The 17,867-nt window shown below is 43.1% G+C and overlaps 1 protein-coding gene across 2 annotated transcripts in view; it reads right to left on the minus strand.

Moving 5' to 3' along the window:
- ZNF609 (zinc finger protein 609) overlaps positions 1–17,867 on the minus strand; it is a 140,702-nt gene that overhangs the window by 80,567 nt on the left and 42,268 nt on the right. The window lies entirely within an intron of this gene.

Genomic DNA, 17,867 nt, shown 5'->3' on the forward strand with positions numbered 1-17,867 from the left:
ACCTGGGTTTGATCTCCAGCACCACATAAACCAACTCATCAGTACACAACTTGATGTATCCTGTGATACGAGCACTGGAGAGGTGAAAGCAAGGAATCCTAAATTCGAGGTCATTCCTCAGTTTTACAGTGAGTTTGAGAGCAACCTGGGATACATAAAGCTGTGCCTCAAACAAACAAACAAACAAACAATAGGGCAGGAGAGGATTGCAGAAATGAGCTGCAAATTTACAACAAGGTGATACCTGAAACATAAGGCAGAGAGATGGAGGGGCTGGCAGATGTCACTAATCTATGAAGAGACCCATAATAGTCAGAACACTGTAAGAACTCTACAACAGGGTCAGCTGTGCTTTAACATTGAGGCCAAATAAAGCTTAAGACAAAGGAATGAGAGAGCCAGTGGCCAGTTCTGAGTAGAGTGACACCATACAAGCTTTAAAAAGTAAAAATAAAAAGTCACAGTGGAGAGGCTGGACAGGTGCTTGGCAGTCAGGAGCACTGGCTGTGCTCCTGGAGGGCCTGGGTTCGACCCACATGGTCCACAACCACCTCTAGCTCCAGTTCAGGAGATCCAGACCCTCTTCTGGCCTCCTCAGGTAGCAGGCATGCGCATGGTGCACAGATGGGAAAAACACTCCTAATACAAAAATTTTAAAAAGACGCACAATAGTGGTAAGATCATAGAAGCAAGAGGCTGAACTTAGGAAGGAACAAAATCTCTCCAAATTTTAAGACTGACAAAGGGATCTGAGAAAAAAATTTTTTTAAATCTTTCAGTTAAAAATAAAACAGAAACATAAATACAACCACAGAATCTACCTAGCCATTTTATTGCTTACAGGTTTCTTTTTGTTTTCTGCTTTTTTGAGACAGGGTCTCTGTGTTAGCCATGGCTGTTCCAGACACTTTCAGGTTTATTATCTCTTCTTGTGCTCAACAACCCTCTAGGTAGCTAATTGATGGCATTCATTGACAAAACAGCTTGTCAAATTTAGAGATCAGGTCCAGAATATTCTCTTTGTATTCACATAATGCTATTAACTCTTTGTGGTAGAGTGAGACTACTGTCATGTCCATTATAATCATGAAGTGCTAGATAACCTAACCAATTCAGATTTTCAATGAATTAAAATGACTTTTGGTTTTCAAACAGTGAGACAGGTTGACTCTAGTCCAAGTTAGCATAGAACTCATTATGAAGCCCAGGCTGGTTTCAAATGCAAGGAATCTTCCTGCCTCAGCCCCCTCAGTGCTTGGATGACAGGTGTGCACTGCCATGCCCAGCAGACGACTCATTTCTGTGTTATCTAATCCTATGGCTGCACAGCAAAACCAATGCTACTAAAGAGTACACTGTTACACCCAGAGGAATGATATTTATTACAAATTACGAAAAAGAATGAATTAATAAAGCTGGGTATGGTGGCTCACACTTGTTATCACAGCACTTGGGAAGCTAAGACAGAAGGCCAGTCCAGCTACAGTGACACCCTGCCTCAAAAAACAAAAATAAACATAGGGAATGGAATACTTGTTGCCATGATACTCTGTGCCCCTTCCTTTTTTCACACCCAATTCTTAGGCTGCAAGGTCTTCTCAGATTAGAAAGTAGCCAACAAGCAATGGCTTTCCATAAAACAGTTGTTGATAATAGCTGTATTATCTCTCTCCAGACTGTGTGTGTGCTTTAATGGGAACTGTGAAACCTTCAGGTCCCAAAGGAACTGCAGTCAGTTAGCAGGGACTATTATTCTGAAAAATACCTTCTAGCCATTTCCAAATCACACTAAATAAATTCACATTCAACAGCTATTTACTGATGACCTATCAGACTGCCAGTAACACAGATTAGACAGATTCTTGCCCTTCAGGTGTCAACTAAGAGCCAGTGGGATGTCTCAACGGGTTAAGGAGCTTGCCTCTAAGCCTGACACCAAGACGGGGGCTTTCCACATGATTTAAGGGGAGAACTAATTCTGGAGATGGAGAGGCATGGTACAGTGCATGCTAGCATGTATATGAGGCCTTTGGTTTCCATCGCTATACACTAAAGAGTATGAGTAGAAAATGCCTCTTTCTCTATTTTAAAAAGATTTTTAATGTATATGAGCACTCTATTTGCACGTATGCCTGAATGACAGAAGAGGGTATCAGATCTCATTTGCCCCCCTGCCCTCCCCCCAAGCCCAGCAGAGCAGAGCAAGCATAGGCTTATCAACAAATGAACTAGATATGGCAGTACATGCCTTTAATTCCAACACTCAGGAATCACAGATGATCTCTGTTTAAGGCCAATCTGATCTACACGGGCCAGTCAGGGCTATATAGTAAGACCTTGTCTCAAAAAGGGGGAGGGGTATGGCTGGGCATAGTGGTGCATGGCTTTAATCCTAGCACACAGGAGTTCGAGGCCACCTTGATATATACTGCAAATATCACACCAGCCAAGGCTGCATAGTTAGACCCTGTCTCAGAAAACAGAAGCAAAATGAAATAAAATAAAATAAAAATTAAATAGACTTAAAAGGGAAAAGTAAATGAGAACTCTAGACAGTAGGAGGGGTCCCAAGGGAGGAAACCTTAGGCAACAGTCTTAAACTACTGTGTCATTCTTGTGTGTGGAGGCTTTGCTTGCATGTACGTCTGTGTACCTGGTGGCCGTGGAGGCCAGAAGAGGGCATCAGATCCCCTGGGCCCTCTGGGACATCTCTCAGCCCCTCTTCTCGTCTTTTAACATCAAAACAGTAGAGTAAGTTCAAAATGCATTCTCTCCTTGACCCAAACTTGTCCTCTTACCACAGCTCTATTAAAGGTGGACATAAATCTGGACATGTAATAAGCAGAAGCTTGCACCTGTGAAGTGACACAAGAGGAACACAGAAGACAAAAGGACGCGTTTCTATGGAGGAGGAGAAGGCTCCCATGGACAGTCTGCCTCTTCTGCCATCCCCATCTTCTTCCTTATCCCAGTGCTCCACTCATCTTTCCCCCTCTGAACCAGCTTCACTATGTGACCCAAGCTGGACTCTAGCTCACGCTCCACTCCTCCTGCCTCAGCCTCCCGGTCCTGGGACTGCAGCCATGTCCCAAGGCGACTAACAGCCCTTTTCCTTTTATATAGGATCCATTAAGACTATTTCCTGACTAGCTCACTACTGAGAGTACAGACTAAGTTAACTGGTATCACAGACACATTCTTTGAAGAAGTGAGCTTAATGTGTTAAGCATTTAAAAAGGACGACTACCCCCGATACTTAAGTTTAAGAAATAAACAGCCAGACTCTCGAAAATAGTAACTGATGAAGATAGCAACTTTGAGACAAATTATAAAAACATAAATAAAGAAAACAAGTTTCAGACTTCAGGGTGAGATCTCATCAAATGTAATAAAATCTAGCCAATCTAGGGCAAACCAGGTCAGTCCTCTTATGGGAAAATTAAAGATGCTTAAAGACAGAGTAAGATTCATGTCCAAGCCAGTCCTGAACCAATCTCAACCAGTTTTACAGCATTACAGAAATTCCTCCAAGATAAAAAGTAGAACTGAGCTTGGTATAGAAGCCTTGAATCCCAACTGAGGAACGAAGATTACAAATTCAAGGCCTACCTGGGCTATAAAGGAGTTCTAGGCTAGCCTGGGTGACTTAGTAGGATACTGTGTTCAAAGTAAAACATCAAAACAGGGCTGAGGTTGCAGGTCAGCGACATAGCAGCAGAATGCTTGCCAGCAGCCATACCAGAAAGGGGAGGGGAGTACGGATCCCCAAGCCAGTCACCCCAGCATTCTGGAAGCAAAGGCAGGAGGATCAGAAGTTCAATGCCAGCATTGGCCACATATGGAGTTTAAGGCCAGGTTGAGCTTGTGAGACCTTGTCTCAAGAAAAACATACAAGCAAACAAACAGCACTACCGAATTTAATATCATTTTTTATTTTCTGCTGTTTGCCAACTATTTACCGAAAGCACTAATTTGCTACTTTTATACTCATAATTATTTACTTTGTGTGTATGATGTGTGCATGTGATAGGCAAGTGCTCTCTACGGAACCATGCTTACAAACAACAGCTACCCGGATTAAAATTTTTTTGGCACATTTTGTGTGTGTGTGTGTGTGTGTGTGTGTGTGTGTGTGTGTGTGTGTGTGTGTTGTCCACAGTTGTGCACAAGTAGGTTAGGAGACAACCTTCAACCACGTGGTGCAGCGGATTGAACACAGACCATCAAGATGGGTGGTGAGACCTTTACCTGATGAGCCTCTCTTCTAAATTCCCAATTTTTAAAAAACAAAACAAAAGAAACATTAATACTAAGTTTTGATGCCTGAATGCTGAAACCTCATTGGCAGAAAATATCCAAGAACCATAAGAACATGTTGCTGTTAATAAGGCCAAGGCCCGCCCTCTTGTCAAGCAGACAGCGGGCTGTGAAGGCATCAGAGATAACAATGCTTGCACCTTGCCCTAATCTTTCTGCTCTCTGACAAAACAGGCTTTTGTGAACAGTGACCAAATGCCTATGGGCTATCCCAAGGCCTAGATAACACAGCTGGAGCTTGGTACTCCAAGACAGTGATTAAAACAATCTCCAGCCCAAAGCAGCAAACTCTGCTGGCTACCAGGACCAGCAGAGACTATATGGGTGGGATGTAGGGAGAAGGTAGCCAGATCCCCAAACTTGATGACCTGAATTCTATCTCCTGGCCCCACATGGTGGAAAGAGAGCCAGGAGATAGCCTTTTGACATGCATGTGCGCGTGCGCGCGCACGCACACACAGACACACACACACAGAGGCAGCTGTTGGCTGGAGGTCTTGCTCATAGAAGAGCACTTGCCAAGGCTCTGTGAGGCTGAGGGCAGGCGGTGGTGGAGGGAGGGTCTCTGGGTTGGAGGCCAGCATGGTCCAGAGAGAGAGCTCCAAGACAGTCCAGGCTACACAGTTTTGTTTTTATATCAAAAAAACCAACAAAGAAGGGGGCGGCGGGGGCTCTGGGTTTAATCCTCAGTATAGGAAAGTAAAACAAACAAAACTGAGGCACTGGGCCTGCAGGCACGGGGCACCTCTTTCCCACATCAGATGGCTCACTCTGCTGCCAGCTTGAGGTCTCTTTGGCTTGGCCACCACAGCTCTCTATCCTCTAAAAGCCAAGCTGACAAGAATGGGGCTTTAGGAAAGCTTAAATACCTGCAAATAAATACAAACCTTGCTTTAGATATTTTCAAGTCTTAATTCTACCTAATTAATGCTCTCTCTCCCCCACCTCCTTTGGCTTTAGTCCTGGCACACCAGAATACAAAAAGGCTGTCCTGGAAAAGTAAGGAACAGTAAGGAACCGGGAAGGGGGGTGGGGGTGGGGGTGGGGGGAGGGTTAGATCGGGTGGGGTGTTTCCCAGCCTCAGAGACCAGTCCCAAACTCTTCCTACTCCATTTCTAGTCACACAACATCCAAAGCCATAAACAAGCCTTTCACTTACAGAGAGAACCTGCCACACATTTTTCTCTTCAGTTCACTGTGGAGCCAGGATGAGGGAGTTCGTAGGCACATGCCAGCTCTTGTTTGGGCTGGTTACTACCTCAAAGGCTGCTTGGCTCAAGACCTGCCCTTTCTTTATAGGATCTTTCAAGCTTCAAAACAGCACCTTTTCTTGGACTCCTCTCAAGAGGCTGAGGTAGGTGACTTCATCTATTATTACTTTTAGCCTGGGCACCATCCAGGAACTTCTCTTAGAAGCTACATTTTCACATACTGAAGGATTCCTCAGCTATACAAAGTGAAGATAAACCTAAGGATTTATATTAGAGAAAGCAAACTCTTTCAGAAGTAACTTCAGTGGCCATCAGATGACTTGGTCATATGGTGACCTGGAGAGGACGCTGCGGCTATGCGATAGCTCATCGTTACCTTAGCTTACTTCTGAACCTTCAAGTCAATATCCTATTGACAGAAGTTGAAAGAAGATGTTTTTCAAAGTAAAATTCTTAAGACTTATTTTTAACCTGCTGTTCCATCCTACCACAAATGTCACATTTTAGGAGTTTAGGAAGAATGAAATCCCAGACATACTTACACAGCTATAGGTTGCCTGGTTTTATATCGGGGGAAAATCTACTTTCTAAGGAAACAGAACATTTACAGCAAAAACTGCATATATCATAAATGTTCATAAACTGACCACAGGGGTCTAACTCAAGAACCAAAGTACTTCTGCAAGGAAGAGGACATTTTAGCAAATGGCTTCCTAACAAAGGGAAGTTGGAAATGTGTAACAAATTTCTGGTTCTCAAAGATTTGACCCCTTGACCTGTGCCCAAGTTTGGGGCATGACTCCTGGCTTCACTTTCAATGTCATCTCAAGTTAATATCAGATGACTTAGTAAAAAGTCTAAGTTTCTTCTACAAGTAGTGCATGGTTTGGGAACTAAGTAGTCTGCAGATGCCAATCTGTCCAGACTGCATCTACTAAGCCTGCAACCTTGACACTAAAACCTGAGTCATCTACAAAATTCATGCTCTACAACAGTCGCTTTAAAAAGTGATAATAAAGCAAAACACAAATCTTGTAATGTTTTAAGTAAATTTACGATTCTGTATCAGGCCTCATCCACAGCCACAGAGCACATGAAGGCCAGATTGGGCCTATTTGATTTCCAATTCGAATGAAAACCATCTCTAGTGGGTGATAAGCCAGTCATTTGTAGGTACTAACAAAAGTACTAAGATTTGTTAATTGTTAAAAATAAAAACAAAGTGGGAGCTGAAAAGATGACTCAGCTGTTAAGACCGCACACTTGTCTTGCAGAGGACACAAGTTCAATTTCCAGCACCCATGCTGGGTGGCTCAAAAAGTACCTGCAACTCCAGCTCTAGGAGATCTGACACCTTCTTCTGGCATCTGTGGGCAAGCACATACATGTGTACCCGCCTTCACATAACACACATACACATTAAGACAAATCTTCAGAGCCGGGAGTAGTAGCGCACAGCTTTAATCCCAGCACTCGGGAGGCAGAGGCAGGCGGATTGCTGTGAGTTCAAGGCCAGCCTGGTCTACAAAGTGAGTCCAGGACAGCCAAGGCTACACAGAGAGACCCTGTCTCGGAAAGCAAAACAAAACAAAAAACCACTCCCCCCAAAAAGATAAATCTTCAAAATTAAAAGCATCACAGTTTATATTCAAATACTCAGCCTCCACTGTTAGAAGGCCCAACATTATTTACTAACTCCTACTACTATTTTCCAAATACTTCTCAGCTAAAATGTCCCTGTTAAATTCAATAATCACTCACCATGGGAGGGTTGGAGAGATGGTTCAGGGGGTCCAGGTTCACTTCTCAGTATCCACACAGAGGCTCACAACTATCTGTAACTACAGATCCAGGAATCTGGTGCCCTCCTCTCACTTCCACCAGGCTCCACAAGTGGTTCGCATACATACATTCAGACAAAACACCCAGACTAATCCTTTTTTTCTTTTTCTGAGACATTGTCTCACTGTGTAGACCAGGCTGGTCTCAAACTCAAGAGAGACTTGCCTGCCTCTGCCTCCTGAGTGCTGGGATTAAAAGTGTGCACCACCATACCTAGCTGATTTTTTTTTAAAGATATAAACATTTAAAATTTATTTTTATTTATGTATATATGTGCTGCCTGCTTCTCTGTGTGTGTACAACATGTGTATAGTGCCTGTGTGCAGGCTACAAAGGTTATTGGATCTCATTCACTGGAGCTACAGGTAGTTGCAAGCCGTTGATGTGTGTACTGTGAACCAAACCTGGGTCTTCTCCAAGAGTAGCAAGTGCTCTTAATCACTGAGTAATCTCTTTAGCTCCAAGATTTTTGTATCCCAGATTTTACAATACATTTTATTTTAAGTTTATTTTATGTGTAGGAACGTTTAGCTTGCATGTAACATCATGTATGCCTGGTCAGAAGATTCAACGTTAAAACAGACAAATTTGAAATTAATTCATTGCTTTATTGTCTGTCACTGAGGGCTGGGTGCTGAGTGTTGAGAAGCCCAAGCCATTTCCAGTTCTCTCTCTTGCTTGGTCTGGTGCTTGTGTATCAGATGTTGGCTCTTAGTTACTGCTCCAGCACCATACCTGTTTGCCTGCTGCCACTAGTCCCTGTCATAATCTTGGACAAAAGCACAAGTTTCCCTTCTGAAAATGCAACCAAGCCCCCAACAAACTGTTCTTTTGTTTTGTTGTTTTTCACCTGGCTGTCCTGGACTCACTTTGTAGACCAGGCTAGCCTCAAACTCACAGCGATCCACCTGCTTCTGCCTCCCTGAGTACTGGGATTAAAGGTGTGCTGGTTGTGTTCATTGGTAATGGTGCCTCTTCCCAGGAACAGAAAAGTAGCTGTAACAATAACTAAGCATAATAGTTTTCTATTTAAGAGAGGACCAACAGGGCTGGAAAGATGGCTCAGAGGTTAACAGCACTAGCTGTTCTTCTTCCAAAGGTCCTGAGTTCAATTCCTAGCAACAGCATGGTGCTTCACAATCATCTGCAATGAGATCTAGTGCCTTCTTCTGGAGTGTAGGCATACATGCAGGAAGAATACTGTATAACTAATAAATAACTAAATTTTTTTTATAACAACAACAACAACAACAAAAAATCTGTTAAAAAAAGAGAGAGAGGACCAACAACAGAACTGGTGTGTCTCCCCTAACCCTAGCACTCTGGAGGTAGAGGCAGGAGAATCCTGAGTTTGAGGTCAGCCTCAGCTACGTACTGGGGCTAGTATCAGCTATGTGAGACTCTGTCTCAGAGACAGATGAGGGACAAGGACATGAGAACCAACAGCTGAGAATAAAATTTCAGAAATAAAAGCATGGCTTAGATTTAAAGTCAGAAAAGACTGCAGAAAAAGACCTCTAAGGAGCCACCCAAGGTGCTGGGCTTAAGGAGAAAGGAGACTCAGGGATCAGTGACGGTCGCCAACAGGTCTGTTGGGCATGGCTACAGGATGGTTTTACCAGTGAAACCTGAGATCATAGTAATGGTCTGATTTCTGCAGTGGCCAAGGAAACCCAAACAAAAGAAATTTGTAGATATTATAATGGATGGTTGAATTCAAAAGTAAATAATTTTAAAGTCACTAAATATTCTATATCATGCTGGACTCTATGATTAAACCTTCAATTTTCACTAAAGAGGTTATGTGGATCTCAAGATATCTTAGTATGTTAAACTGGCAACTGTACATATTTTTCATTTCTTTGAGGGAGAGAGAATGGAGGAGGGATGAGATAGGTCTCCCTAGATGGCCTACTCTCTGGTCTTGTTTAGGATTCTCTAGGTCTCAGGCTGGCCTTGAATGTTCAGTAATGCTCACGTCTGCCTCCCAAGTACCATTTAACATGATGAGATGAGGGGCCTGGAGAGATGGCTCAGAGGTTAAGAGCACTGCCTGCTCTTCCAGAGGTCGTGAGTTCAATTCCCAGCAACCATATGGTGGCTCACAACCATCTATAATGTGATCGGATGTCCTCTTCTGCCCTGCAGGTGTACATGCAGACAGAGCACTGTATACATAATAAAAAATAAATAAATCTTTAAAAACGTGGCGAGATGAACAACATCCTTTCTACATAGCAACCTTGAAAACTGGCCCTTAACCCTAACACTTGAAAAGCAGAAAAAGGATGCTGAAGACCCACCTAAGAAGTTTGAAGCCACCTTGAATTACAAGAGACTTTGACAGAGAGAGAGAGAGAGAGAGAGAGAGGGGGGGGGGGGAATATGAGAATAATTCCAACAGTTTGGTCCTTACATGCTGACCCCTGGACAGAGCCATAGACCTAATCTGGTTTCCATTCCTCTTTCTTTTTAAAACTAGTGTTTGTTAGCTGGGAGTGGTGGCACAGGCCTTTACTCCCAGCACTCAGGGAAGCAGAGTCTGGCTGAGCTCTATGAGTTGGAGGCTAGCCTGGTCTACAAAGCGAGTTCCAGGACAGCCAGGCTACACACAGAGAAACACTGTCTCAAAACAAAAAGCAAAAAACCCCCAAAACCCCAAAAACAAACCTTGTATTTGTATTGAGTGTGTTTCTGGGTACATGCTGGGGCCAGAGGTCCCTGTTTCTTTGTATTCTGAGGTTAAGTCTCTTATTAGGGACAGGGCTTGCTGTTGACTGGGCTCGCTGGCCACCCAACCCGTGACCCACCTGTCTCTGGTCTTTTCAGCATTAGGATAAGCAGTCCAGTTTTCTGCATGGGTGCTGGAAACAGGGCCTAGGCCCCATGCTCACCCGGCAAGCATGTTGCTGACGGAGCTATCATTCCACCCTCCATGCACCTCTTATTACACAAGTATTTTGCTTTTCTTAAGGTAAAGTCTAGACTTTACAAATACATATTGTCCATCAATACTGTTCTAAAACACAAAGCTATCTTTAAATAAGACTGAAACTGAAGAAATAATGCCTTGTCCTAATACTAGAGAAAAAACCTGGCTGTGTAAGGCGTCAGTGTGTTAATCCTCAGCATGTCATCGCCCTGAGTAACTCTAAGGCCAGTTCCGCACAAAGAACATCACAGTCTGACTTTACCACCTGGCATCTGTAAGCAATGGGAAAAGACAAGAGGTAACAGAGGAAAACAAAACAAAACAAAAAAAAATGTGTCAGCCTCTTTCTGAGATTGTTTGATTTCAAATCCCTACATTCTCAATCCAAGCACATATGTATAAGCAAAACGAGAAATGCCTTATGGCGTGCTTTGTCTAAAACAGACATTCCACCAGATGTTTAGGAGTCTGCAGAGCAGTGGAACTGATCTGCTCTAACATGGTGTGTACAAATGTGTAGCCACTTTGTGTGATGATTCCTCCCACCACACAATTGCCAAATTTTTGTCCTCCTACACAGTGGTATGTATACATTTGAGATACTACAAAAATCTTTTAAAAGACTCATCAAGAGAATAGAATTATTATAAATTCTAAGAGTAGAAAGAATACACATAATAGTGCTAAAAGCTGTGTTTTAAATTTCATTGTATAAGGCTATTAATTTTGCCAACAATATCATTCTACAATATTTTTAGATGACTTCACAGTATACCTAGGTATTTGCTCATCTCTGCTAATAATTGAATTCTAACCATTCCTCCTTAAGCAAGACTTGCAGTCTCAGCAATGAGCCACGCATAGTGGAGCATGTCTGCAACCCTGGCACTTGAGAGGCAGTGGCTGGAGGATTAGCAGGGTTATATAAGACCCCCCTGTGTAAAAACCAAACAAACAAAAAAAGATACACTAGTAGAAAAGAGTTTATAGCTCAAAACATTTAATTCTCTTCTAAGCATTAAAAAAATTATGCTTACTAAAGGCAAAACAAAATAAAACTGAGAGATAAGAGATTTCTGTCTTTCTTCTTCTTCTTTTTTTTTTTTTTGTAATGTTCATCTTCCTAAAGTAGTATGTCCAGAAGTAGTCTAAGGCAGAAATAAAGTTTTTATTTATAGTGGCATTCTTTTATTTTAGAATGTCACAAATTTCCAGGAAACATCTTTTTCCATAATAAACACAAAAATACAATCACAAGCATATGAAAAAACCAAAATCCCTGCTTTTGGATCAGCAATAAATTTTGTATCCAAATCTGTCTTATTTTCTCTTAATCAACTTTAAAAACTATATCCTAAGTTGCCAGACTGTAGCAACTAGATCTAGCTATAGGGATTTTCTTCAGCTGTGTTGATGTATACCTATAATCCCAGCATTTGGGATTAAGTTTGAGGCAAGGCTATATTATATAGAGTCCTATGACAAACAATAAAGCAATGAATTAACTTCAAATTTGTCTATTTTAAAGCTGAACCAGTAAAGCTGATGTGGAAACTAGGCCATAAAGGCTTTTCATAAATTCTCAGAAAGGTCTCCTAGTAACGATGAAAATGCATACCAAGGTCCATTATAACTGTATTCCTAAATGACTGGCCCTGTGCTGTGTGTGTATCAAGTGCTGAGAAAGGACAGTTGGAGGATAATCTAGAAAATGATGTAAGACATCCTGAACATCAAATGACATCCAAAGCACAGGGGGCAGCCCATCTGGAAATAGCAACAACAATTAAGAGTTCATGGGGGTCCTCCCGGGCGTGGTGGCGCACACCTGTAATCCCAGCACTCAGGAGGCAGAGGCAGGTAGATCTCTGTGAGTCCAGGACAGCCAAGGCTACACAGAGAAACCCTGTCTCAAAAACCAAAAAGAAAAAGAAAAAAAGAGTTCACGGGGGTCAGGGACTTTACTGTGAGATTGTCTCCTGGTAACATCAGAAGCTATCCCTGTCAAATCTCACCAACTTGACCACCCAAATGTGAGCCAAACAAGGAGGACACCAATGAACATTCCAAACTGGCCAGGAAAATGCCTACAAGGACTCAACCCTATACAAACTGTAGGCAACTGAGTAAAGTTGGAGTGGGTAAGGTGGTCCTTCCTCCCCAAGGAAGGGCACACCAACTGGTTGTTCAGTGTCAAATGGACGCTCTGAAAACATATATACGTTGTATGGACTCAAGAGTATACTTAGGGCTATCTATGTACATACAAATACAGATAGGCATGCAATAACAACTGATGGGGGGAAAGGTCATAAATTTGAAGAAGAGCAGAGAGGGATGTATGGAAGGGCTTGGAGGGAGGAAAGAGAAAGGAGAAATGTTGTAATTAAACAGCTCACAACTGTCTGTTACTCCAGTTCCAGGGATTCTGACACCTTCATACCAATGTGCATAGAATAAAATTAAACAAATTTTTAAAATTTACAATCTCAATTATACAGCACAGTGAAGGACCTATATAGAATGCTTCCCCAGGAATAATGGGCTTTAACATAGAGGAACATTAAAAGCTCCACAAACTTAAAAGGCCCCAGAAGTGAGAAGTCTAAGCACTGAGCCCTTGTAGCTTGACTGCAGTCTGGCTAAGCCACGTTGCCATGGCTGGGGAAGGCAAACATGTGCTGTCTCCTTTCTCCAGCAGTCGTAGGTTTGCCTGACATTTGGCTCAGTGCACTGCTGAGTCCCTGAATAATGAAGAGACTCCAAAACGCCAACTCTGAACTGAGTGGACCAGGTATGAGTTTATGAAAGCCTTTTTAAGGAATCTATTACCAAACAAAAATAGAACCCAGAGAGAAAAATTCATCAAGGCATAATCCAGTACTTGTCAGCAGGGCTACAACTCAACTGTCTTCAGTTTAAAAGCAATTGGAGAGTTTTCTAGGGACTCAGTCAAATTGTACTCTCCTCCCAGTGGACCTTAAACACTTCAAACTCAAGAATGACCTTGTGAGGGCCTGACTTTCAGGCTGAAGACTGAGGCTGCTGAGAAAGCTTGGTGGTAGAGGCGCTGGGTGTGCAAGCCTCGTGTCCTGAACTTGATGCCTGGAGCCAATATGAAGGTAGAAGGAGGGAGCCAACTCCATGTTGTCCTCTTCGCGGCCACTTATGCACCATGGTGTGTACACACACACACACACACACACACACACACACACACACACACACACACACACACAAATAGTTTTTTTTAAGGCCAATGCTATCTTCATTTCAAACCTAAGAAAAAGGTTTTGAGCCATTAGTTCAACGCCAAACAAATGGATTTTAAAGGAATGGTTAAGCAAGAGCTACGGTTCCTCCAGTTGGCCTCTACCAGAAGGAGTCCAAACCACCACTTGATGAACCAATCCACCAAATATCAACCTAAAGCTCCATAGCTCTAAATGTTCTGGATTAATCTCTCCCTGGAAATTAGAAGGAGCTGCAGTACTGTATTAGCTCTCATAAACGGATACCGGTTGCGTATTTCAGGCCTCTAAGACTAGCCCTTCTCCTTAATTTCATAACAATCTTTTATTGCTATACCTCACAGTTAGGAATAATACAGAAACAGGTTTTTAGGGGGCTAGGGTGGGGAAGGTCTTGCTGCGCTGCCCGAGCTGGTCTCCGACTCCTGGAGCTCAAGGGATGCTCCTACCTCAGATGAGACTCCAGGTGCAACAGCTCTGGAGACAGCACTTCTCCACTTGAAAACATTAAGTACTGTCTGAGCACTTATGCTTCCTCACTGTGGTTAAACTTCGCAGTAACCTTAAGAGGTGACTGCTTACATCACCAGCTGACGAAGGAAGGGGAAACTTGAAAAGGCTGAGTGTTCTGAGTTTTCTTCTGCTTCATACCTCAAGCTGGTGAGACGGTTTGCAGTAAAGGCCCTGCCTGATGTGAGTTCAGTCCCTAGGACCTGCACAGTAGGGGGAGGACCACCTCCTTCAGGTTGTTCCCTGACCACTACATGTGACTTCAGTAACACACCTAAATAAAATAGAAGTAAAAAAATTTGAAGTTCCAAACCCTTAGATAACCCCTCCAACTTGGCGTCTCAATTTGTCAATGAAGACAAAAAATCATCTCTACAGTACAGGGGAAAAGAAAAATCACATCTATTTTCAAGGGTTACTTTTTACTTGGCAAATTTCATTTTCACTTTTAAAAAAATTGTGATACTGGGGACTGGAGAGATGGCTCAGAGGTTAAGAGCACTGACTGCTCTTCCAGAGGTCCTGAGTTCAATTCCCAGCAGCCATATGGTGGCTCACAACCATGTATAATATGGTCTGGTGCCCTCTTCTGGCCTACAGGTGTACATGCAGACAGAGCCCTGTATACATAATTTTTTAAAATGCTAGTATTTTTATTTTATGTATGGGTGTTTCTGCCTGTTTGTATGTGTAGTAGTGCATGCAGTGTTCATGGAGGCCAAAAGAGGGAATCCAGTTCTATGGAACTGGAGTTACAGATGGTTGGGAGCTACCATGTGAGTGCTGGGAACTGAACTTGGATCCTCTGCAAGAGCAACCAGTGCTCTTAACAAACAAGGCATCTCTCTAGACCATCGTTGTCTCTTTTAAGAAGAAGGGGATACAGGGCTGGAGAGATGGCTCAGAGGTTAAGGTGCACGCCTTTAATCTCAGCACTTGGGAGGCAGAGGCAGGCAGATCTCTGTGAGTTCGAGGCCAGCCTGGACTACAAAATGAGTTCAGGACAGAAAGGGCTGTTAACACACAGAGAAACCCTGTCTTGGAAAAAAAGAAAAGAAAAGAAAACAGAACACTTGTATACATTAAATAAATCTTTTACAGGAGGAGGAGGAGGAAGAAGAGAAGGGGATACAGCTAAAATTTGGGGGGAGGAAGCGTTGTTGCTTGTTTTGGAAACAGGGTCAGCTACAGAGGCTTACCTTGAACTCTCAAGCTCCTGCCCCACAGCAGGCAGGAGAGCTAAAGTTAAAACGCAAATTGTGGCTGGTGTCTACAATTCCAGCACTTAGGAAGGCAAAGGCAGGTGGTTCCCTATGAGTTTGAGGCCAGCCTGGTCTAAAAAGTGAGTCCAGGACAGCCAGGGATATACACAGAGAAACCCTGTCTTGAAACCACCCCCAAAATATGATGATGATGATGGTGATGATGATGATGATGGTGGTGGTGGTGGTGGTGGTGGTGATGATGATGATGATGGGCTAGAGAGATGGCTCAGTGGTTAAGAGCACCGCCTGCTCTTTCAGAGGTCCTGAGTTCAATTCCCAGCAACCACATGGTGGCTCACAACCATCTGTAATGTGATCTGATGCCCTCTTCTGCAGATAAAGCACTCACATACAATAAATAAAATAAAAATTGTTTAAAAGATTTATAAAAAATAAAATAAAATGAAATGAAAATTGTGAGAAGCTGAGCCTAAGAGTTACCTGGAGGCCTGGGCTGACACCTGACACTCGAGTCTTTAACCAGGCCTCAGAAGCTGCTGAAGGTGTGGCCTTTCATTCTCACCTTAGTTACCACTTCATATGGAAACACTTTTCTGGAGTACTTGCAAAAGAAAGATACTAGGGTTTTGCTTTTTTTTTTTTTATATATATTTAAAAAAATTTTTTAAAAATACCTCCAGAGTCTAAAAGCTAAGGGGTTTCCCTCCTTGTCTCCTTCTTCCCTCCCTCCCTTTTCTGCTCTGTAGCCAAAAGGTGCCACTGAATCAAGACCATGAACACATAAGAACAAGAAAAAATTATAGACAGATACATTAGAGCAAGCAAGAACCCTTTTACCATCCCAATTTTTCTTTATTGGTTGGGGGGGGGGGCAGGGCAGGTCCTGTTAGTCCCCTATAGCAAAAGAGAGACGCTAAAGGACAAGACAGCTCAGCTGGGCAAGACGCCTGTAATCCCAGCCCCCCACCCCGCCTAAAAAAAAAGAAAAGAGCAGTCACTTTGTAATAACAAGCCCCATAATGGAGACATAATCTTTAAAGTTTGTTACATCTTTTATTATTTTTATTTAGGTGTGGGTGTCTGTGTGAGTTGCCAACATGTGTGCTGTTCTAGCCGAGACCAGAAGAGGGCATCAGATTTCTTACAGCTGGAGTTATATGTGGTTGTCAGCCACTAGACACAGGTGCTGGGAACCTGGGTCCTCTGCAAGAGCAGCAAATGCTCCTAACTGCCGAGCCTTCACTCGATAGCCCTCTTAAGTATAATTTTGTCTTATAAATAGAAATTTTCAAAATGTGCTAAACTGCCCTCCCTTACTCTCTTCCAGCATTCTGCCTCCAGGTCACATGGACTCCACCTCTTACTGAGACAACACAAGCACCGACACATCAGCATCATCTAGGTGAATAACACGTCTCAACAAACAGCCAAGGGCATTTCTATTTTCTTTCTTTTTAAAAAAAATTTTTAATTTTTAAATTTTATGTGCATTGGTATAAGAGTATCAGATCCCTTGGAACTGGAGTTACAGACAGTTGAAAGCTGCTATGTGGGTGCCGGGAATTGAACCCAGGTCCTTTGGAAGACCAGGACAGTGCTCTTAACAACTGAGCCATCTCTCTAGCCCCCCAAGAGCATTTCTTATGTGGGTGCTCTCATCCATGACTAAACTGTATCAAGAGTAATATATTTTAAAATATTAATATGGTCTGGCACCTTCCTGATGCTAATTCTTCCAAGCCCACCCCAATGGTACAACTGGGAAATTAATGAAAGAGAAAAGCAATTTTCCCTCTGCTCTCTACTTTCAGACACTGCTCCTCCATAGCACTGCGGTGTACAGAATTATTCTATACAAATACAGAGATAAAACATGCTCACACACACAAATAACTCTCAGCAGGATCCAAAAATCAAAGCCTAACCCCATGGTTTTTAAGTGAGCAAGTCCCATTTCCTTCTTTGTAGCTCTTGACACATGCTGGCGAGAAGCCGTCTGGATTTTTCTGCCTTGCTCCTGCACCAGAGGGCTCTGCACTGCAGGTCAGAGGATGATAAGGAAATGAACAGTGTAATTTCCAAGGCCTCTGAACACAGCCCTGTCAGCAGCTCTGGAGGCAGGTTACTCAAGCATGGCTTGAAAAGTGCAAACCACAGAGAGCAGGGCTCAGCAGTCAGCAGTGGCAGGTCTCAGCTGCATATGTTATTGCCACCTCTAGCCTGAAAGCACAAGCGCTGCTGCCTTCCTGGATAAGCCCTGCTGGTAAACGCTCTTGTACCCAAATGGCAAAAATACAAGTTCACATCAGGAGAGGAAAATTAAGGACTAGGACTTAGATTTTATTTTGCCTTCCATGCTTATGTAGCAACAAAAGCACTGTTCTTCCGTGTTCTGCCCTAAGACTGTAAATGCTGGCAGGCCCACAGCAACATCCACCCAGCACACTCAGCACCACTCCAGGGAGGCAGCCAAATCTATGGACTCTGAAATGCAATGAGGTCTCTGCAGTGCCTCTGAAGCCTGTCCCGGGGCCAGGTTGGGAACGCCTCCTGGGCACAGCGCTGAAAGTCTTAGCCC

This window comes from Acomys minous, assembly GCF_964271855.1.
Source record: "Acomys minous genome assembly, chromosome: 5".
Taxonomy (NCBI): Eukaryota; Metazoa; Chordata; class Mammalia; order Rodentia; family Muridae; genus Acomys; species Acomys minous.